The sequence below is a fragment of the Vulpes lagopus genome, chromosome 6, assembly GCF_018345385.1.
Source record: "Vulpes lagopus strain Blue_001 chromosome 6, ASM1834538v1, whole genome shotgun sequence".
NCBI lineage: Eukaryota > Metazoa > Chordata > Mammalia > Carnivora > Canidae > Vulpes > Vulpes lagopus.
The window spans coordinates 39,940,376-39,963,292 of record NC_054829.1 but is presented as its reverse complement, the minus strand read 5'-3'; the positions used below and the strand labels follow the sequence as shown (position 1 = coordinate 39,963,292).

Genomic DNA, 22,917 nt, shown 5'->3' with positions numbered 1-22,917 from the left:
CATAGAAATCTTAAATCTACAATACTTCAGGAGAATATAGGAATGAAGTGATGTCATGAGGTGCCATGTGCAGAAAAGGAACAGCACATATCAGGGATCAGAAATTTAGCAGCAGAAGAAAACTGAAGCCACGACTAGGAGAAAGCCACCACACCCCTTCAGGAATCCTCAGAGATAGTGAGAAGGATGGTAAGTTTCTCCGTATGTGGGATGAAAGTCTGTAACAATTTTATTTAAATATTAAATTATATACAGGCAGCTAGCATTGTTTTAAAAGGAGAGAATATGGGAAAGATATTTGATAAAGAGGGAATAGCATGTGCCAAGGCATGTCAACATTCTGAACATTAGTTATCACCATACTTTAAACGATCCATAAAGAATTCCACTTCCAAAAAAAAGCCCACTTCATAGTCAGGTAACATATTTGGTAAGAGTATTTGACTTGCTGTTGCTGCCTCTAATTGTACTCCTTAAAACAAAAGTATAGTGGACATCTGGGTAGCTCAGTGGATGAGTGTCTGCCTTCAGCTCAGGGCGTGATCCTGGGTCCGGGGATCGAGTTCCGCATCAGGCTCCCTGCAGGGAGCCTGCTTCTCCCTCTCCCTATGTCTCTGCCTCTCTTTGTGTGTCTCTCATGAATAAGTAAATAAAATCTTTAAAAAAAAAAAAAGAAAAAGAAAAACAAAAGCACAGAAGAACTATAAAGCAAGAATGTTCACAGTGGATGAAACTACATCCTTGTAGAGACAAGTTGAACTAAGAAACTGTATATAGTCAAACATATATAATAGCTATAGAACTCTCTGATCTATTCTTCCCTGAGCAAATATTTTTCCCACTTAGTGAAATCTTACTAAATGTCCCAGACAATGTAGGGTGTGGCCTAAAGCCTTGGACTATATGATCCCATGCTTCTGGATAAAAGCCTGGAAAAAAACAAGCCATCATAAATGACAACAGAATTTAGAGATACAAGGACTGGAATCAGAAAAACAATTCCTGAGTCCTAGCTTTATTGTTGTTAAAACATGCTATGGGATAATGTGCAAATGGCCTCAGTCCTTCCTTTGACAAAATGGGGAGTTAAACAAAAAGTATTATAAATCCCTTCTACCTCCATGATTCCATTTTCACATTTTATCTACAGGACATAACATTAAAATACAAATGTTTTCATATTCCAACAATCATGCTATCAGGTAGGCAAGGCATTCAAATGATTGAATGGATGTTTCACAACTTATTTATATGTTCTGGAGTCATGTGGACTGAGAGGCGAATTTCACGAACAAATTAGATTAGGGGAGGCAAATCACAAAGATTTAATATAACCTCAATTGCCTTTCCCAGACAGAATTTTCCTTCAAGGTTTTATTTTCAGCTAGATCTTAAGCTTTAGAATTTTTGTGTGAAGGGAATTTTGCCATTGCTCTAAAAGACTTTCCTTCTGTAATTAAGTGTCAGCCACCTGCTTTCTAAATCCAACTACAGAAAAAATGGGGGTGAACTGTAAGCCTATTCTATGTTTGTGTATTGCGGCCATATGTTCCTTCTCCCCACTATTCAAAAGCAATGCCTGAACTTTAAAAGAAGCAGAAAAGACAGCCTATAAGAACAACAGCAGGGAGCACGCCTCCAACTCAGATACACTGGTAAATGACCTTCAAGTTCTAGGTCTTTCTCCATCTTTCAAAGCACAGTATAACTTCACACAGCCACTCCGGTGAGGATGGTGTCCCCCAAGTGAGAGCTACATGACATTAGCAAATAAAAAAGAAAAGGCTGACAATTGTCAATTCAACAGCAATATTTCTAAAACTAAATAATCATCTATAATCATATGTTGAAGGCTATAGGCCTTTTCTTTTCTTCCCCCGCCCCCCCCCCCCCCCAACATTGTATCCCCTTCCTGGCAAAGAGCCTGGCACAGAGAAAATGCTCAGTAAATATTGGCTGAACAAACAGAAGAATGTCTATAGCCTGCTTTGTTGGGGAAGGGGAGGGTAGGGAAATTTCACTGCTAATTAGTACTCTGTGTCTTAATTATCTTAAATTAACTCAATCATAAGAATATTTAACAAACAAAAGAATATTCCTCTAACTTTTCTTTCACACCATGGCAGTGCTGGTTTCTTTCCATGATTAGCCATCAGTGCAAATTAATTCAGGTAAATAAACTCTAACCACATTGCCGAGAGTGGATATTGGCTTCTAACAGCTTAGAAAGCATCCTTTTCAGAGCAAGTCAGCAGCACTTTGTCTATCACTTGCTATCAAGGTATCCTAATGACTGTGAGGTCCTCTACACAATGTACTGCATTTCTGCCACCAGTGGGCAGATAAGCTGTTCTGTCACCCATTATCTTTGACAATCTTAAATAGATACAGTCCAGAATCTGTCTCCTTGTCAAGTCTAGGCATATGCAAGTCACAAAGACAAATGAAAGACAACATAAAAAATACAGACTTAGTCACCTTGTTAGATTTAATAATCAGGGTTTTTTTAAACACTTGGTCAACATTCCTTCCAACTAAAATGTATACTATTGCTCAGTGTGTTACCAAAATGTAGGCACAAGGGTAACCAGCATGTGAGAACATTCTCATCGGTGGCAAAGCTAGTTTTTCAAAGGAAATGGAGTTCCATGTATAATATAGAAGGAACATGAGCATTGCCCTAAGAGTACTCAATACACAGAAGACCTATAGAGTATGCCAAAAAACTGGTGACAAACTGCCTGACATTTCCCTCTTCTTGGGACAAACACAAATACCATAAATAGCTATTCGGGGAAGAAAGTTGTCTATAGGGTTTTGGGAAGAAAGCTGCCTAATCTTAGATTCTTATTGTCTCCTGAAAGAAATTTGGATGACACCTCAGACACACCATCTTCTTCACCTAAACTTTGGTATCATCCTGAACTCTTCTCTAAATTCTAGATTCACAGCTTCTGTGGATCCTTTCCTCATAATATCTCTTGTAATTGTCCTTCCCATCACCTCACTAGATGGTTATTTTAACGGTCTCTCAACTGATGATGCTGTTCAGACTTTGTCCTCTCCAGTTCATTTTACACAATCTAGATGGTTTATTCTTAAGAATAAAAATGACAATGTGGGACCCAGGAAATTTAACAAAAATCCCCTACGCCTGGACAAGCAGAGCAGGACTAACTCCATTTTGTGCTACACCCGCCACCTCCTGTATGACCCCCACATGACCTGCTTATTGCTTAAGGTTCTGCCCCACCCTAGTCAAGCCACTGGGCACACCCTTACCGGAAATCGGCTCATAACAATGTAACCCTGCCTTGTGCCCGCCAAAACTGCCCGCCAATTCTGACCAGAGCGAGAGGCCAGTTCAAATGGTCACTATAGGGTGAATCGTGATTCAGTTGGCCACCTGCGTGTGGACCAACATGACTGTGCAACTTTCTGTGTGTGTTACAATCCCACAGGCCCCCATAAAGCTGCTACGCCTCTTAGCCTCGGGGTCCAAGTCCCTGCTCCGCTGTGTCGGGTACACTTGGACCCAAGCTCAAGCATCGGTGTCGGCTCCTTGGTGGTTTCTTGGATTCCTGATCTTCGGCCCAGCATTCAATAACCCATAAAAAATGGCCACCATTTGGAGGATGCTATGTGCCAGGTGTTGTGAGTGCCTTATGTAAATTACCTTATTTAACAACAACCTAATGAGATAGACACTACCATAATCTCCACTTTTTTTTTTTTAGAAAGCTACAGATTTTATAGAGAACAATTAACTCGCCTATGAGATCATGTCTGTTTTTTTTTTTTTTTTAAGATTTTATTTATTCATGAGACACACAGAGAGAGAGAGAGAGGCAGGGGCACAGGCAGAGGGAGAAGCAGGCTCCATGCAGGGAGACTGACATGGGACTCGATCCCGGGACTCCAGGATCAGGCAGGCCCTGGGCTGAAGGCAGCGCTAAACTGCTAAGCCACCTGGGCTGCCCTCATGTCTGTTTTTGAACTTTTGAATTATGTCAGACTTCAAGTTTTCTCCCTTTACCAAACACATCGTTTAATGTCACCAAATTTCCAACTGCTGAACTCCACATCTATAATGTAACCCAGTACCACTAGTGTCCTGTACTCTACTCATCACCAGCTGAGTATACTGCCTTTATGGGCCATACTCATTTTGGATCCCCCAGTTTCGCTCATAAGACTACAGTACCCAGAACACTCCCTCCTTCCCTACCCTGGGTATCCAAACCCTGGCCCTGTCCTGTTTACTAACTGCTGTCACAAAAAAGCCTGGTCCAATCTCTTCCCACCCTTCTCCCAACTTCTCCAACACAAAGCATCAGATCTGTAAGTCATGCCACTTCAAACAAGAGTATGTTCTTTGCATGCAAACACTGGTGTTTTAGCTTCCTTTGTTTGCCATGTAATTACTAATAATGGTAGGCACACAGAGGAGGTATTCGATAAATATTTGCTGGAGTGCAGCAAACATAAATAACTGTTTACAAATGTGGAAAAGGATGTTCAGAGTCTCCATTTTATGCCATAAGATTTTCAATGACATGCCAGGGTCTACCCATGTCTAATTGTGTATTTTGTTCATCACTTGGCCAATTTTGGCTACACATTCAATGTATCATTTTCATAATACTAATGACCACCTGTATTCTCATTTCTGCTATATTTTAGGTTTTCAAAGATTTTATTTCCATAAAAAAAATAGATCAGGGGCACTTGGGTGGCTCAGTGTGGTTGAGCATCTGCCTTTGGCTTAGGTTGTGATCCCAGGCTCCCACAGGGAGCTTGCTTCTCCCTCTGCCTATGTCTCTGCCTCTGTCTCTGTGTCTCTCATGAATAAATAAATAAAACCTTTAAAAAAATAGATCAATACTTCCAAGTGACAAGTATCAGAGCTTCAGGTTGACTCGCTTCCCAATGACCTCCTCACCTCTTAAAAACTAATTGATTCTTTGCTTGATGAGAGGAAAAAGAAACTCTTTCCCTTCTTTGCTTATATCTTAATAATCTTTCCATTTTGTACTTTCTGATCCTCAATAATTAATTTTTCATCGTCTTACCTTTTCTTTTTTTTTAATCCTTAAGGTTTTCTTGCCAATGCTATTTCACTTGTCTAAACCTGAGTTTATCAAGCCACTGACCCTATTAGCCCATCTGTGGCACACAGCATTACAGTACCCCATTTCTGACTCACTGTGCTATTAACGACTGTCATTGGCCTAATATATTGGCTTTAGGATCATCTGGCCCCCGTCATTCTTCACTTTAAATTAAGGAGCTTGCTAGAATGACAGATGATCCTTTCAGCAGCATGTTTGGCCACAGTGGAAGGAGGGAGAATGGAGTAACCACAAAGAAAAGCATAGTTCCCCAGGAGGAAAGCAGCATCAGTGCTGACAGGGAAGAGGGTAAGTGGGCTGGGGTGAAGAAGGTCACAGCAATAACTACCAGCAAAGTGCTCTACCATCCCTGCAGACCACAACTAAGTTCTACGTACCCTGAGCCCAAGAGCTTTGTTCTCCACAATACGGCAATGTAGACAAATGCTGATGTCGGTGCTTATAGCCCCTAGCACATCATCCTATCCCTGGGAAAAGAAGCCAAACTGAAAATTTAAATATTGGCTCCAAGTACCAGTCCACCTTGGGCAAATCACCGAAACTCAGTTGCCTTATTATAAAGTGGAGGTGACAATGCTCATTCTCTTTTCTTTTTCTTTTTTTTAAGATTTTATTATTTATTCATGAGAGACACAGAGAGAAAGCAGGCTCCATGCAGGGAGCCCGATGGGGGACTCGTCCCGGACTCCCGGATCACGCCCTGAGCTGAAGGCAGACATTCAACCACTGAGCCACGGGGGGGTGGGGGGGGGTGGTGTCGGTCCCACTCATACTGTTTTATTCAAATCGTGGAAAAGAGACAAAGCGTGGTAAGAGACATGAAAACAGTCTGAAGAAAAAGTTTTAAGTATCATTCAACTTAAGACATGTGAGTGTGATACCAACACACATTCCCCCTCAAACTACAGCAATGTGAGCAATTTGAACTATCCATAACATCCTCTTCCCCACTAGGTATTTCCATGGAGCTTCCTCTTTCAGCTTCTCCCGTGGACAAAATGACCTGGGAATTGCCTGATGTTTGCAGAATCCTGCCCTAATCCATCTTGGTCAACAAGCTCTTCTCCATCCATCACACAGTTCTTTTCAATGACCCAATTTGATATTTCATTTCTGTTCTTTGTGGTTTATAAAATTCATTTGCTTGACAAGATCTCTAAGTACTAGCTGGCATTTAAGGAGAAAATAATCCCCAGGTAGACATTTCAAGGAACAAACATAATATCTGACATTTCAAGTTGAAACCTGATTCAGATACTTTTCTTATAATCACCCAGTAAACACAATATGGAAAAACAGAATTGACCACACATTTAATTAGGGGATGAGTTTTCATTCTACAGAGACTAAACCCAGCTTCCCTATATGAGAAAAAAAAAATCAATGAACAAATATGCAACTCCATACACAACTTTTCAGGCAAACATCTGCTAAATATAAAGAGTGAAGTACATCTTAGTTGAAGAGTGGAAATGTTCTACAACAGGTAAGCCCATCTTCCTCATTTTGATTCTATTCTTGCATTAAACCATTTCTGTAACAGCAAATTAAGATATTGAAAAGTCTAGCAAGAAACACCAGAATATAACAGTGAGAAGCCTCCTCTGAAAACAAAGACAAATCCGCATCTCCCTAATTGGCTCTGTTGCTGTAGCTACTACCTCAGACGTGGTGAGTCTTGGGAGTTTTGTGAATAAACACAATCAATATCAAGTCTGCTACGTAAGTGTTTGGTTCATCATTAAGACAAATATAACAGCTCTACCCCAGTCATAAGAGTAAGACCACTCTTAAATCTTTACTGTGTGTAAAAGCAGCAAGACTGTGATACTGTGAAGTCTCACCCCAGTTTTGGGTTTCTTTCAATAGATGCTACAGAGGGCTTCTGCTGGCAAATGAGCAGAAATCAGTCAATGACTTTAAACACGCTTGGCTTCAACAGTACTCCTTGGAGTCCAAAAGTGTGGTCAAGGAAATACACAAAAAGTTAGGGGAGGCATGCAAATTCTGGCCGCACATTTTGCTTCCTACAGAAGTCCATCAGAACCCTAGAAGGGTTTTGTGAACCACTCCTGCTCCCCCTTAACTCTCTAACTAAAACTTCCAAAGAGAGAATGCAGACACTGTAAAGCATCCTCTCTCCTCTCCTCCCTATCAGCTCTGCACCGAAATTAGGTGCCAAGATCCCGGCAGCTCCTCGAGCTCGGCTTGGTAAAGGCAAAGATTTCTCATCTTCGAGAACTCCAAACTCTTGGGAGTCCTAAATTTTATTCACCCGGCTACCTTCGTTCAGCCAGCTCACCAGTCAGGGGTTACGTGCGTGTTATCTACACAGGTCGGGTTTTCCCCGCGACCAGGACGCATATGCGAGGTCTGGGCACCTCCAGGCAACACCTACCAACCATTCTGTAGTCTCGGGCAGCGCCCGGCCTCCTCCGCGTCTATCCCATAGGCCCTCTTTCCAACTAAGCGACCTCTCCAAGCAGCATCCTCCTGCCATGTCCTGGGGGACCGGTCAGGGTCTGAGCGAGGAGGCTCCGTGGCATCTCTGCGCTAAACACTCAACTGTTGGTTTTCTGCAAAGTAGCAGAACACATTTCGGTGGCCGCCGAAGCCCCTCTTCTCTCCTCGGCTGCCGGACACTGATTGGCACCGGGGACATTACGATCGATGCTCTGAAAGGAGCAAATCGGAGTCCTGAGGAACTTCTCCACCCCAGCCGTGAGGTCGGGAGGGGAGCGAGAGAAGAAAGAAAAGCCCACACAAAAGCAGCCAGCCCTCCAAGCCCCGCCAGCACAAAGGCCCGCGCGCTGGTGCGGAGCCGGGAGGCTGGGCTGGGGCGAGGAGTGCGGCGAGTCCTCCGAGGCCTGCGCGCCGCGCCCAGCGCGCCCCGAGCGGCCCCCGCGCCCCCCGCGCCCCGGCACAGCGTCCCGGAGGGGGCCCGGGGCGCACGCCCAGCGCGCCCCGGGGTGCCGCGCTCCCCGGACCGCAGCGCTCCCGGGGCGACCCCGCGCCGCCCGCCCGGAGCCCGGGCTGCAGGCGCGGCCGCCCGAGCGGCAGGAGCCGGGCCCGTGCTCACCTGTGCGCCTTCAGCCGAGCAGCGCGCGGACGAGAGCGGCGGCGCCCGCGCTGGGCATCCCCGGCGCGGCCCCTGCAGCGGCGGCGGCTCCCTCTGCCGTCTGGGACGCCCGGAGGAGGACGCTTCGCTTTGTTGCTTATTCATGAGGCCGCGACGAGAGCTGGCGATTGGGCGGCGGAAAGATGTGCCCGCCCCGCCTCCGCTGGCACCGACACCCGACGCCGTCGCCTCACGCCCCTCGGCGCCCACTTCCCCGCCTGCGCCCCGCGGCCGGGGCAGAGCCGGGCGGGCGGGGTGGGGTCCAGCTCGGGTCCCGGCTCCCGGCGCCCCGCCGGAGCCCCCCTGCCCTGCTGTCCCTCCTCAAAGCCCGGGCTTCTGCGGCCGCGCTCGCTCAGTGCCTACGGCCAGGGCACTGCTTTCGCTGGAAGAGCCCGAATTTCTCTGGTCCTTGATTAAGGCAAAGGATGCACGTCGGAAGCTGCAGCGTATTCCTTGTGGAAACTGTTCAGGTGAGGCGTGCCTCTAAGTAGGATCGTGCCTCTAAGTAGGAACCCTAAAAGTATTCCTTTCTCAGAGAAGTTAAAAATAAGTGCTAACTAGTAAGTATGGTTTATTGAGCCCTTACTCCTTCTGAGAACAATGCTAGGTGCTTCGATCTGCTCAATCGACTCAATAACTCTGAAAGAAACACTAGTAATACCCATTTAACAGGGAAGGAAGTTGAGGCTGAAGGCTGTGTAAGTTGCCCGAGATCTTATAGCTAATGTGGGCCGCCTGGAATTCCTGACCTCCATCCTTGGGTCTGTCAGTGATTCCATTTACTTTTTCTATTAGCTCTCATTATGGGTAGAAAGAGATATTTGGACTCTAAAGGCCCTTTCTAGAACAACCCCCACCTGACATTTGCAAAGCACTTTTCACATACATTATCCCTTGCACATGTTAATTCCCTTCATTATAATAGCTTGTCTTAGTCCTGTTTTGTAGTAATTTGTAAACACCTTCCAGACAGAGCAAGGTCTTTTTTACCTTTGACCCCTTACACCTAACACAATGCTCAAATATGCCCTGTTACCTTACCCATTCCACCTCTCTTTAGAAGAGATTATATTTCCAGAAAGGTTGTCAACAAACAGTTGTTGAATGGAATGTGATTGGATTGAATTGAATATGTCAGATCCGTTTTTATGTAGATTCGATGTAATACAATATAATACATTATACTGTGACCAGGCCTTCTACCTGAATTCAATACCCATCAGGTGGGTAAACTACCCAGCCTGACCAAGTTGTGTCTCAACATTTTATTTTTATGTCCATTGTTTGAAATTTACACTCTATCTCATAAAAACAATGTTATATAGTATGGTAAGATTCCCCGCTAGACCACAAAATTGGGCCTACTTAACCCAAATGCAGGTAAATAATACTGATTAGTAACAACCTGACTAATCAGGTTAGACCAGAGGACCAAAGAGAAGAGGAGAAGACAAGAGAATAGAAAAGGATTCCAGCTCCCCAGGCCTCTGGGACCAGCTTTATATAAATATTTGAAATATCCAAAGTTTCATCGACATCTACCTGCCTCCCACTCTGCATCCCTTTCTAACAGCCTAGTGTGGTCCTTTGAGACCCATAATACTCTAAGTCCCAACTACAAAGCTCAACTCCCCAGATCTACCTTACACTCAAAGTTTTCCATTCTCCAAAATTACCGTTCTCCCATAGTAGAATTCTTTCTTTCTTTTTTTTTTTTTTTAAGGTTTGTTTATTCATGAGAGAGAGAGAAAGGCAGAGACATAGGCAGAGAAAGAAGCAGGCTCCTCATAGTCCCCCGATGTGGGGGACTCAATCCCCAGACCCGGGATCATGCCCTGAGCCAAAGGCAGGCGCGCTCAACCACTGAGCCACCCAGAGGACCTCCATAGTCCCCATAGTAGAATTCTTTTCTCCTTTTCCTCAATACAATCATTTAGCTTACAGTAAAAGTGATCTTATTGGAACCCATTTATACTAGTCCTTTATCCTTTCCCAAATGGTTGGTATTGCTTTAAAAAATTCTGATTATTGCAATTTACCTCAACAGCTGCTATTGGTATGTGGAGTGATGATAAGACCCATTCTTCCACCCCAGCACACACACAAATTGTAAATCAGGGAAAGTTATATCTAAAAGTCAAATCAATAAGTCCACTCATGGGCGCCTGGGTGGCTCAGTCAGTTAAGCATCTGCCTTTAGCTCAGGTCATGATTCCAGGGTCCTGAGATGGAGCTCTGTGTCAGACTCCCTGCCCATCCGGAGCCTGCTTCACCCTTTCCCTCTACCTTTCCCCACTTGAGCTTGCTCTCACGCACTCTGTCAAATAAAAAAATAAAATCTTTAAAAAATAAAATAAATAAATCCACTCACAATGAATGTTTTTAACCTTTTATGGGTAAAGCAAGAAATCCTATGTATGTGTAAGAAAATCTGGGAACACCCAAAACCCCGATTAAAGTAATAAGAAAAGAAGCTGAGGAATGAAGTTTTGGGGTTCTCAGATTTAGCAAAAAGAAATAGAGAATGTCTGTGTAGTATTTGGGACATATTTATACTAAAAATATTATTTATCTGAAATCCAGGTTTAACTGAGCATCCTGTATTTTACCTGATAAACTTTGCAGTATCAGATGGTTACTTCATCCTGGTTGGTCAGGCCTTTGTGTCATAAAGAAATTGGTCACATGTAGCAAACAACTGGATAACCAACCCGAAGGGTGGACACTGTCCATTCAAATACCATCCAGAGGGACACCTGGGTGGCTGAGCTGTTGAGCGGATACCTTTGGCTCAGGGTGTGATGGGCTTGATCCCTGGTCCCGGAATTGAGTCCCATGTCATCGGGGTCCCTGCAGGGAGCCTGCTTCTCCCTCTGTCCATGTCTCTGCCTCTCTCTGTGTGTCTCTCATGAATAAATAAATAAAATCTTTTTAAAAAAATACCATCCAGAAAGGAGAGTCTTGGCAATGCAAACTTGAGCATTATGGCGTCCCTGACAAGGCTGTCATTACATTGGGTAGAAATGCTTCACAGTGTACCAACTGATTCTCTTTATTCTGATTCCCATGTACCAAGTAACTATCTGACAGCTTGACTTCCCATGTATAATGTCCTGAAGATATTGCTGAAATAAAGATCTGTGAACTGGATTATGTGTGTCTATTTGTAACAAATCTATCTTCAATGCCCACAAAAAGTGGGTTTCTGGGTTTCTGGTCTTGCAAAAGCAAGAACGAGACCCTGAGTAGGGCTGACATCACCAGTATAAGTACCACTTAAAGGCTAACATAAGGGCTCTTAAAAACCAGCTGGCAGGACTTCCCCAGACTGCACCACTGTTTCCTGAGGATGTTTTCAGTTTTAGTTTGTTTTGTTTTCATTTGAAATTACACCAGCAACAAGGACTTGAGGCAATAGAACAAAATGAATGAGAGAAGCATCTGAGGAAAAATCTTCCTGGAAGGCTGAGTTTACCTGGAAATCACCTCACAACTATTGCTGTCTTAACCCTCTGGCCTCCCCTCCCTTCATTTTTGAACTCTCTAAAACTCTTTCCTTTGATGTTTTGATCTTACAGGCTCCCAAGGCACCCAGCAAAGAGTTTCTGCCATTAAAGGAGGACAGGAGCTGCTATGTAGAATAGGAGTCATTTGCAAATTGCATATTTAAATCTTCACTACAAAAGATAGTCTTTTCTTCTGACCTTCCTAAAAGTTTATGAACACAAGCTTTTCAGCATCTTCCAATGTTCTCTGCCCAGCTACTCTCAGACCCTAATTGTTTTGGAGACTTCTCAGTTGCTTTTAATTTTTTAAGTAGAAATTCCCAGGAGTAGACTTCAGTGTGAAACTGTCTTGCTAAGAATACTCCACTCACTCCGGGTATTCAATAAATATTTGATGGTTATGGTGATGATGATGTAAATAATGGTAATGATGGCAGATCTGTTCTATTCATTCTGATAGATGTTTTCATGCATCCAAAATCCTCAGAATACTTGACATGACCTATTTCGGTGTTAATGAGCTTAGATTTTTACTTCATACTAAATTATGTCTTTAGTATGCCATTTATTGGAAAAACGGGTAAGTAGAATAAATCCAATAAGCAAATGGTTTTCCTTAAAGAAGGCTTTGGAACAGCAGGTTTATATACACCGTAGTTGCTTTCAACTGTTAACAGCCCACTATATTTATCTATATTTTTTTGTAACTCCTATTATGCAAACACCCAGATGAATCCTCTTGCTTCTCTACTCTCCCGAAGAAAACTTATCAGTATAGAAGCAAATATTATATGCTTTAAATTCCCTTCTTTTAAAAATCTGTTATTTTCTACATTATCTAGTTAACTGTTAGATTTCTTTGGGCCCTGAACCTTCTGATTCAATTCTAACAAATGGAATTTCGTCTGTTGCCTTGAAAAAACACGATAAGAGAGGAAAGGACTACAGATGCAGGTACAAAAACAAAATTTCTAACAGCGCAGGCCATTTAAACAGAAACATTTTAGATAAAGTCAAGGATGATAACATTTACAAGAAAGAAATCTCATCCTTTTCCCCCCAGCCATAAATAATGTCCTTGTGAAATGGTAAAAATTCTTTTTAAGAGATTGGAACATCAAAGGTCTAATATCTCCTATGGAATATACTCTTTAATCCTAAATGAATTGGTCATTGTGAATATATTCAAGATGACATTTATAACTCTAGAAAAGCTATGAATTGCCTTTCACTCTGTCAGACAAAAGAGTCATCTCTATCCTTGTCTCTTTTTTTATATGCCTAATGGTAAATAAATCGATGATTTTAATAGATTCCTTATCTCAAATAATGGGCATGAGATATTTATTATTGACTTAGCGGTATACATTACCTACAGCCTTTGCTGCAAAGAAAGATTCTTTACTCTTCTCTGCCTCTACTAAGGATAGAATTAAAGAGAATGGCTTTACTAGGCAGGGCAAAGCTCAGGCTCAAGGAAGCACTTATATCAGAAAAAGGTCTTAAAGACAGGAATAGATTAGTGAGAGAAGTTATATACTCTCTTTTGTTCTAGATTTCTAAAAAAGTATTCATTTCATTCCGGCTGGGGTTCCTGATGAAACACCATTTGCTCACTCAACAAGGAAATTATAGGAGTATTTGTGAATCTGGGGAAACTACCAAATATATTTATTGTGGCTAATTGCATTATTATTTATTATCTTCCTGCCAACAAATGTTGCTTATTTTACTTTCTAAAAATATGGTGCAGGTATTAACATCATACTCAAAATACCCAAGAATATTCTACAGGACCTGGCAGCAAAAGCAGAGAACAGGATACTCTCAATGGAATGTCAATACCATTACAATGAAGATGTACTGGAGGCTCATAACCAGAATAATACTAACAATCTGAACAACAGTTTAATAAGTTTTAAATATGGCATGGACATCATTGCCAAAAAAAAATTTTTAAAGACTTTACTTCACTGTAGCACTCAATCTCCTGCTAAATTCCCTGTCTCTGCACATTTTGGCTGATTCTTCAGGCCAAACTGGCTTAGTTGAAAGCAGAATTATGTCTGTGTCTCATAGTCATTAAGCAATGAGCAGTGAATCATTTAATGTAGGCTATGCATTTACTTTGGTATTGAGTTTAGTTCCATGGTTAATCAATCAACAAGTGTTTTTGTTTTGTGGAAAGTATGTGGTATATGTAGAGACATACAGTTGAACTCAACTTCACAAATGTTGAATTTAGCTGAGAGGAAATGGTTATACACACATAAATACTACCAATAATACATAATATACAATTTCCTCATATACTTCTTCAATAATCTAAAAGTAGTGCTCATTCTTTATCATCTTTTTTCATTATACTACTACAGAGAGGAACTGATAAAGCCTGTGTGGAAAGTCTGCATCTTAATATCATTAGTACATGGGTTATCTAACCATCTTCCTCTCCCCCAAAACTGTAAGCTCTCTGAATTCACACAGTGTGTTTTATATAGTCTCACATCTCCCACAACAACTACAGCAGTGCCTCAACATAGCAGCTGTTCAAAAAAGTATTTGTTGACTATTTAATTATGGCCATAAGCCTATTACCAAAATAAACATAGTAATGCTCACCATTTTACAATTATAAAGCACAAACTGAGTACTACTGACATAAGAAGGAAGTTTGATGAGCTTCAGAATTTGTATATTAATCTCATATAAATTGGGGAGCTATAGTCCAATGTAAGTGGCTCTGAGACTCAGGATTTAATTATTTTTTGCATTCTATGAGGAGGGATTAATATATATATATCTCCTCTCTGAAGCTAGGGAACTGAACCAACTGATATTTCAAGTCCCCTTCTAACCACAAGTCTGTGATCCTTGAAATTGGTAAAGTTCACATGCATTTAAAAAGGATTTGTGGGGATCCCTGGGTGGCTCAGTGATTTAGCGCCTTCCTTCGGCCCAGGGGGTGATCCTGGGGTCCTGGGATCAACTCCCACATCAGGTTCCCTGCATGGAGCCTGCTTCTCCCTCTGCCTGTGTGTCTGCCTCTGTCTCTCATGAATAAATAAATAAAATCTTTAAAAATAAATAAAATAGGGGATCCCTGGGTGGCTCAGCGGTTTGGCACCTGCCTTTGGCCCGGGGCGTGATCTTGGAGCCCCGGGATCGAGTCCCACGTCAGGCTCCCGGCATGGAGCCTGCTTCTCCCCCCGTCTGCCTCTCTCTCTCTCTCTCTCTCTCTGTGTCTATCATAAATAAATAAATCTTTAAAATAAATAAATAAATATAAAAATAAATAAAAATAAATAAAATGAAAAAATAAAAAGGAGTTGCTGATGAACAAGAAATACCCTACATGTGAGATTGAAGAAGAAGAAGAAGAAGAAGAAGAAGAAGAAGAAGAAGAAGAAGAAGAAACTGCTTCAAGCTGAATCCAGTACTCATATTCCATCCAGGCTCAGATCCTTTGAAATAGCTGGAGCAATGTGTTTTGTTTTATTTATTCTTTGTCAAGACCTACAATATAAAGTAGACATAAAAGACACATTTTGCAGAATCAGTTCAAAGCAATTCCTCCGTAACTTGCTTACAAAAATAGCCAAAGGCGAAAAAATTTCCTTCAGAATCAGAATGATTGAAAATATGTCTCATACAGAGAAAATGACTTACTTTTGGACTGGTCCAAAAGTGTGAGACATCACCACAAAAGAAGAAATGACTTTGTCTCCAAAAAGTTCCCAGTAAAAAGATAAATGGGACGATCATGTAATGTTCTTTCTTTTCTCTTTTTGCTCTTAGGAGCTTTCTATAAGTGGTTTTCAGGCATCGTGACATGTTTTGTTTTCCTTCCATTTCTCTCTTTGTAAAAACCATTTTAAGGCACTTACCATGGCCAGCTGATGTTCATTTTATGACATTGTTCTCAGCAGTCATCTCACATGGATGAGCACTTTTCACTCAGATCAGATTCTGCTTGGTTCATCAAAAGAAAAAACTTTTTTCTTCTGTCAGACTCCAATTCTCCTGTAAATTCTATTTTTCTGGTTTTCTTTCCTCATTCTTCTTGCTTCCCATATTCTATACTGCTGCTTTTGAAAATTAATGTATTTTCCATTGTGGACATTGTTCCCTGTCTCAAAGATGCCAGCCTGAGAACTTTGGTCCAATCTTTTTTGATTTCAGAGTCTTGAATTCCACTGTGTTGCTGCATGTGAGGCAGCCTTAAGGACTATGACCCAATTCCACGTGGTACAATGCATTATTCATTCATACGCACTTTTATAGGTCCATTCTTTGCCCAAGGCACAAATATAAGCAATTAGTTTCACCTCTTCTCCCTCTCCTCCTACCTGGGAGAAGGAAATGTGGCAGACATGAAGGGCATCTTAAGCAGATGATAAAGATGCGAAACATAAAAATATTAGGAGCTAGAAACATTTTCCCCATCACAGGGAAAGAAACCAAGACAAAGATGGTAACCTCTGCCCTCTTCTTCTTTTTCCACTTCTGCCTCCAGGCCCAGAGGTAGACTTTTGACTGGAGAAATGAGGGACAAAGCAGTCAAGTTAAGGGATAAAGAGGAGACTCGGATTCCTTCTTTACTTCTTCCAGCCTTCTTCAGGAACAACCTTGAAGGTAGAAAAACTTTGAGGACTGGATGTGATATATCTGAGAAGAGCCCTTCCTCTAGAAAGCTCAGTGCAGTTGGTTCAGGGTGGAGCTTTACTTCATACACACTAGCTATTAAAATTATGAAGCATTTCCATATCACTTGGTGTAAATCCATTATTTCAAGCTGTTACTCTAAGTCCTCTCAGTGCCATCTTCTTCCAGCCTCAACTCCCTCACCAGCTTCCCATCATCCCAAGGAAAGGGGGGCCCACTGATGTCTGGCACAGTCGGAGGTCTCCTGTAATTGGCTAGTGTAGTGCTCATGCCATCTAAAGTATTATTTTTTAAGATTTTATTTTTAGGGGCACCTAGGTGGCTCAGTCTGTTAAGCATCTGCCTTCAGCTAGGGTCATGATCCTGCAGGATTGAGCCCTGTGTGAGGGAGGGGTGTCTCTGCTCAGCGGGGAGTCTGCTTCTCCCTCTGCCTCTCAGGCATGTGTGCTCGCTCACTTGCTCTGTCTCTCAAATAAATAAATAAAATATTTTTTTAAAGATTTTATTTTTAAGTGATCTCTACATCCAATGTGGGGCTCGAACACACAACCTTGAGACCAAGAGTCACATGCTCTATCGACTGAGCAGCCAGGTGCCCCCATTCTAAGTATTTTTAACAGCATCCCTGGTTGAAGCAGAACAGTGGCATATTTAAGGAAGGGATATGAGATAGACCTTCTCCCCCAAAAAGCCGATGACTCTTCAGGCCGACGAGTACACAGGTGGTACTTTTTCACAAAGTGGCTCTCCTTAATAGTAGACTCTGTCTGCCTTTGAGCCTGTGCCTTGCAGAAGGAAAGATAACTTCCTACCTAGATTGCCTGGAGATTCTTGGCCCCTCTAGGATAAAAGAGCAAACATGTGTTCTAGAATCTAAGTGCTTAGGCATATGCCTTTAGCTTTTTTTTTTTTTAAGATTTTATTTATTTATTCATGAGAAACACAGAGAGGAGAGAGAGAGAGAGAGAGGCAGAGACACAGGCAGAAGGAGAAGCAGGCTCCATGCAGGGAGCCCGATGTGGGATTCAATTCCGGGTCTCCAGGATCACGCCCTGGGCTGAAGGCGGCGCTAAACCACTGAGCCACCCAGGCTGCCCATGTCTTTAGCTTTAAATCAAGACAGTAATAGTTCTGATATCCTAGACTTGTTGGGAGGATTAAATGAGATAATATGGAAAATACTTAGCAGTGTCCTTAGCACCCATTACATGGTCAATAAATATGTTTCAGGTGAAACATAGTGCAGATTCAGTTGATGAGGTATTGATTTTCAGGTATAAAAGGTATTTCCTGAGTTGATGGTTAATGGATTTTTTTCCCTGGAGGAACTTGCTGAGAGCAGAAGCAAACCGATTGATATCCCTTTCTTCAAATTTCAAGTTTATGATGAAAAGAATAATTTTCTGGGGATAGATTTTAGAGTGGTAGTTTTGGCATAATTCTGTAGCATTTTCTTTTTTTAAAAGATTTTATTTATTTATTCATGAGAGACATAACACAGAGAGAGAGGCAGAGACATAGGCAGAGGAAGAAGCAGGCTCCATGCAGGAAGCCCAATGTGGGACTCCATCCCAGGACTCCGGGATCACACCCTGAGCCAAAGGCAGACACTCAACTGCTGAGACACCCAGGTGTCCCAGAAACGTTCTTAAATAGTCAGAAAACATTTTTAATTGCTGAGATTATTCTGTTGTTTAATTGATTTAGCATTTTATGAAAATTCACTTAACTAGAACCAATTACATTGCTTACATCGCTGAAAATAGGTTTGGACTGTAACAGTGTCTGGAGTATTAGAGACATTCAATATATTTATCTTATTTAGGGATCTTGAAACACTTCATAGTTATGGAGGTGTATCTCTGCTCCAATTTCCTTATTCATTAACTGAAACACAAACTCCTAGAGACTGCAAAGCCCACAAGGGAACCCATGCCTCTGGATTTGTAGTCCCAGGCTCTTCCTCTCCTGCAGAATGTCTTCAGTGGCATTATCCTGTTTCAGGGGGAGAGAACATATTTAATGGCTTCATCAAAAATTTGGCTTTATAGCTAAGCATCATAATCTACTTTGATGCCTCCTCTGTGCCCTGGGCTCATGTTCTTTTATCTAACTTGAACACTTGTCTCACCTTTCTTTGGCTGGCTAAGGATGCTTATTCATCTTCAGGACTCACCTTCACCATCACCTCAAGGAAACTGTCCTGACAGCCTAGGCTGAGCTGAGTGCCCTTCTTCAAGCGCCCAATCACACCTGGGCACACCTCTGGCATAGCACTCGGATTCAGAATAGCCATGTCTCAGGTGCCCAGGTTCTTTTTTTTTTTTTTTTTTTTTTTTTTTTAGATTTTATTCACTTATTTAGTCATGAGAGACACACAGAGAGAGAGAGAGAGAGGCAGAGACACAGGCCGAGAGAGAAGCAGGCTCCATGCAGGAAGCCTGACGTGGGACTCCATTGCGGGTCTCCAGGATCATGCCCTGGGCCAAAGGCAGACGCTCAACTGCTGAGCCACCCAGGCATCCCAGGTGCCCAGGTTCTAAGCCTGCCACCCACATCCCACTTTGCCTCTATCACTTTCCAGGCCATATCTTCCCCAATGCATATACCCCAAACATATTCCCCCTACTAATCCACATCACTCCCCAGCTGTAGTCACCCCAGCCTGAATCCCTCCCTGTCTGAATACACCCTAGCTTGCATCTTTCCCCGTCAGACTGTATCTTCCTGCATATGTCCCTCCAGCCTATATCCCCCTGTGAAAAGAAGAACTCTAAGATAGTACCAAAGATTCTTGGCCCCCCGATATGCAAACACCTTCTCCCAGATATTCAATCAAACCCTAATTTGAGTGCTTCTGTAAAGTGATTTTGCAAATGTAATTAAGAGACCCAAATCTGTTTACTTTAAAATCAGGTAGGCCCCATCTAATCACATGAGTCCTTTAAATCTGGGTCAAAAAGTTAAGTCCAGGAAGTCAGCAACATAAAGCATGACTGGGCAGATGGAGGGGACCATGTGGCAAGGAACTAGGGTGCTCTCTAGTTGCTGAGAGTGCCCCTGCCAACAGCTAGCAAGAAAAGGGGGGTCGCAGTTCTACAACCACAAAGAACTGTATTCTCCCAACAATTATGGAAGCCAAAAGAGAAGACGAGCCTCCAGAAAAGGACACAGCCCAGCTGACATCTTGATTTTAGCCTTCTGATAGCCTGAGTGGAGAACACAGCCACTCTGAGCCTGGACTTTTGACCTACAGAACTGGGAACTAATGAACGGGTATTGTATTAAGCCACTAAATTTGTGATAATATGTTACACAGCACTAGAAAACTAACACAACCTCACCCAGCCTGTGCCCTCCCAATGCATATCCATCAGTCCATCTTCCTCCCAACATGGAATTTCCCTAGCTGGAGCTGTTCTGCAACCTTAGCCAATCACCTCCACCAATGGGGACCTCTGACCTGCATTCCTCCCGCTTATAACTCATTCCCCACCATGAATGCCCTCCACAAACACACAGCCTGTCACATACAACCCTCTATCAATCCAGTCACACACACACACACTCACAAGTGTGCATGCACACCAGTAACACCATCACTTTGTGCACTAGTCAAATTCAGTCTGCATTACTAGATGGAAACTTTGTCTCCTGTCCAAGACCAGTGAGCAGGACTGGGCATCCCCAAAGGAAAATGGTAGTCCCCCCTCTTTTGCCCCCTTGAGCCTCAAGCCAATCATGGGCAACCCATCCATCCTACTGCATAGGCCCTGAGTGCTGCACTAGCTTCTCCAGTGTTCTAGAATCAGGGGGCTGCTCCAGGTGGCCAAAGACACTCCATTGCCAAAGGAAATGAATTCGGCCTACAATCCACTGTCCAAAATCCTCTCAACTCTGCCCTCTGTAAGGATCCAAAAATCTCTTTCCACCAGGAGCATTGCGGACATTCCCCTATGCTCCCCCTTTTCCCACCTCTATTCCAGGGCCAAGCATTGTTTTCTCTCCTTCTGGGCTTTTTGCAACCCACACTGTCCTACAACTTACATTTGCAAGATGATGCTTTTCTCTGTCAGGTATTCCTCCATAGTATATCTTTGTACCCAACCAGAACAACTTAGGTAGTAGGGATGAATGGCCTAAGTAGCCAACACTTAACTTCAAAAAAGCAAACATTAGGTTAAAAAGCTAGAATATCTGCATAAAAGGATAAATAACTTTATATATGTAACAACCCTATGAGATACAGTTATAGCCCTTATTTCACAAATGAGGAAATCGAAGTTCAGAGAAGTAAGTTGTCAAAGGGCACACAGCAAGCAAGCAGCAGAGTTGGGATACCAGCTCAGGTACTCTGGTTCCAGAGACCATCCTCTCGTCCAGTCTGCTGAACACTTGGGAGGTTTCAGGATCACTGCACTAAGTAGAGTTTTATGTGATTTATGTGACAAAGGAGAAAGAAAGAAAGCACAGAGAGAACTGTGTGCTAATGTGATGTGGAAATTTTCCACAAAGTGGGACTTGAGCTAGGACAACAGGAACATAAGGACTCAGGGTTACAAGAGTGGCGTATTCAGTTCGGGGGAATGGAATGAACCGCATAAGAGTGAGAGTGTGCATGTTCTGACACCATAACTTGTAGGGGAGAGTCATGGGAAATAAGGCAATCAGTGGAGACCAGATTGTGACTGCTGTGAATGCTGAGCCAAGGAAGTTGGCCTTACTTTCAAGGTAAGAGAGAAGCATTCTGAGCAAGTGGTTGGAGAAAGGGAAAGAGCAGCTGAATATGGTAACTGCCTGGACTTGGGAGATAAAAAGAAGAATTAAAAATATTATTCCCAGTTTTAGTGCTTAGGTATCCAAAATGATTTGAGTTTTCGTAATAGAAACTGACTAAATTATGTTTGGAACTGAAATTTGCCTCCTTAAATAGTGACATATAGGTCTTTCAATTCTGCTGGAATGGAAATTGCATTTGCCCTCTCCATAAAGTGATCTGGGAAAATTTTGTATGGGGCTAAACAAATGTGAAGAGTTAAAATGATCATCAGAATTCATTCCCTATAGAAAATTTCAAAAAGTTCAGCTATGCTTTGGGCATTTTGGCAATGAGGCAGTCACCTTCAGGGTACCCCCTAAATAGGACAACTGAGGAATTCAATTTGGGGTTTCTTTCTTGCTCTATATGTATTTGAGGAGCTGAGAAGCAGGTTTCTGTTGACAATGAGATCAATGCAGGTCTAATTTGCCGGTCAATAGTTATAGACTTTAAGTTATCACTGTATACTTCTTAGCTTTTTTTTAGTTACTTCAGTGCTTTTAGGAGTTTAGTGACTATGAATATGCCACCTAAAATACATACTTTTAATTTTTTCAGCCACTGAGGGAATTAGCAATAAACAAGACCATAAAGTGCATAGGGAAAATAATTAATGCTGGTACTGGAACACGCTGCAAATACTCAAGAAACCAGGAGAGGTGACTGGTGCCCTCCAACACCACCGGCCATGGTAGAGTGAGCTGAGAGAGAAAGAGAGCCGTGGAAATCTGAAACCTCCTGTGCTATTCCCACTCATACCCCCACCCCCCCCCCAATCCCCACAGTGGTCCACACCTGCATGGTAAAACCAGTGCAGTTTACTTCCTAGTCTTGCCATCTGCCAGCTGCATTCCATTTGGGCAAGTTACCTTACCTCTCTGTGCCATATATACTCTAATCTCCGCCACCCCGCCTAGAAGTTAAAATGATGTATTACATTAAATACCATTTACCAAGTAGCTACTGCAGCATTCAAAACATTGAAGAGGGAACGCCTGGGTGGCTCAGCGGTTGAGCATCTGCCTTCAGCCTGGGGTGTGATCCTGGAGTCCCGGGATCGAGTCCCACATCAGGCTCTCTGCATGGAGCCTGCTTCTCCCTCTGCCTATGTCTCTGCCTCTCTCTGTGTGTCTCTCATGAATAAATAAATAAAATCTTTAAAGCAAAACAAAAAAACATTGAAGAGGCACATAACCATTAGTTCCCTTTCCCTTCTCCTCAGTGGGCCGCAGGAAACAGTGGAGGTAATGGGATATTCCAACGGGAATCTGCAGGACAGGGGAATCATGTGAGGTCAAGTCCTGGAAAAGAGGCTGGGGCTGGGCGCCAGTGCACTTGAAGATGCACCTCCACAGCTGGACTGCAGCTTGTTGGGCTAGACCTGTGGGATGGATATTCACGGAGAGGTAAATGGAGTCAGAAGTGAGGACCTAAGAATGGCACCAAAGAGATCAGATGGAGAAGAAAGGGAATTTAAATGGGATGCATGCAAATTGGAGGGATTGGGAATGGGGAGAGATTGAGGAATAGACTGAAGTTTACAAAGGGCTGAAGGTGAGTGCTTTCAATAATTAAAAGAATTAAATTTAACTTTAAAAAACTGAGCCAAGTCAGGAAAACCTTTGTCCTCAGACCAAGATTCAGGGACAGTCTCCCCTGACAAAACTAGTGACAAAA

At 42.7% G+C, this 22,917-nt stretch overlaps 1 protein-coding gene across 4 annotated transcripts in view; it reads right to left on the bottom strand.

Moving 5' to 3' along the window:
- Positions 1–22,917, bottom strand: part of ARMH4 (armadillo like helical domain containing 4) — a 160,467-nt gene that overhangs the window by 118,134 nt on the left and 19,416 nt on the right. The window contains exon 1 of one of the 4 annotated variants that reach the window (XM_041760167.1): positions 8,212–8,303. The exons of the other annotated variants lie outside the window; for them this stretch is intronic. The gene's annotated coding sequence lies outside the window, so the exon portion shown is untranslated. Of the gene's footprint in view, positions 1–8,211; positions 8,304–22,917 lie in introns of those variants that run through there. 4 annotated transcript variants of the gene reach the window in all.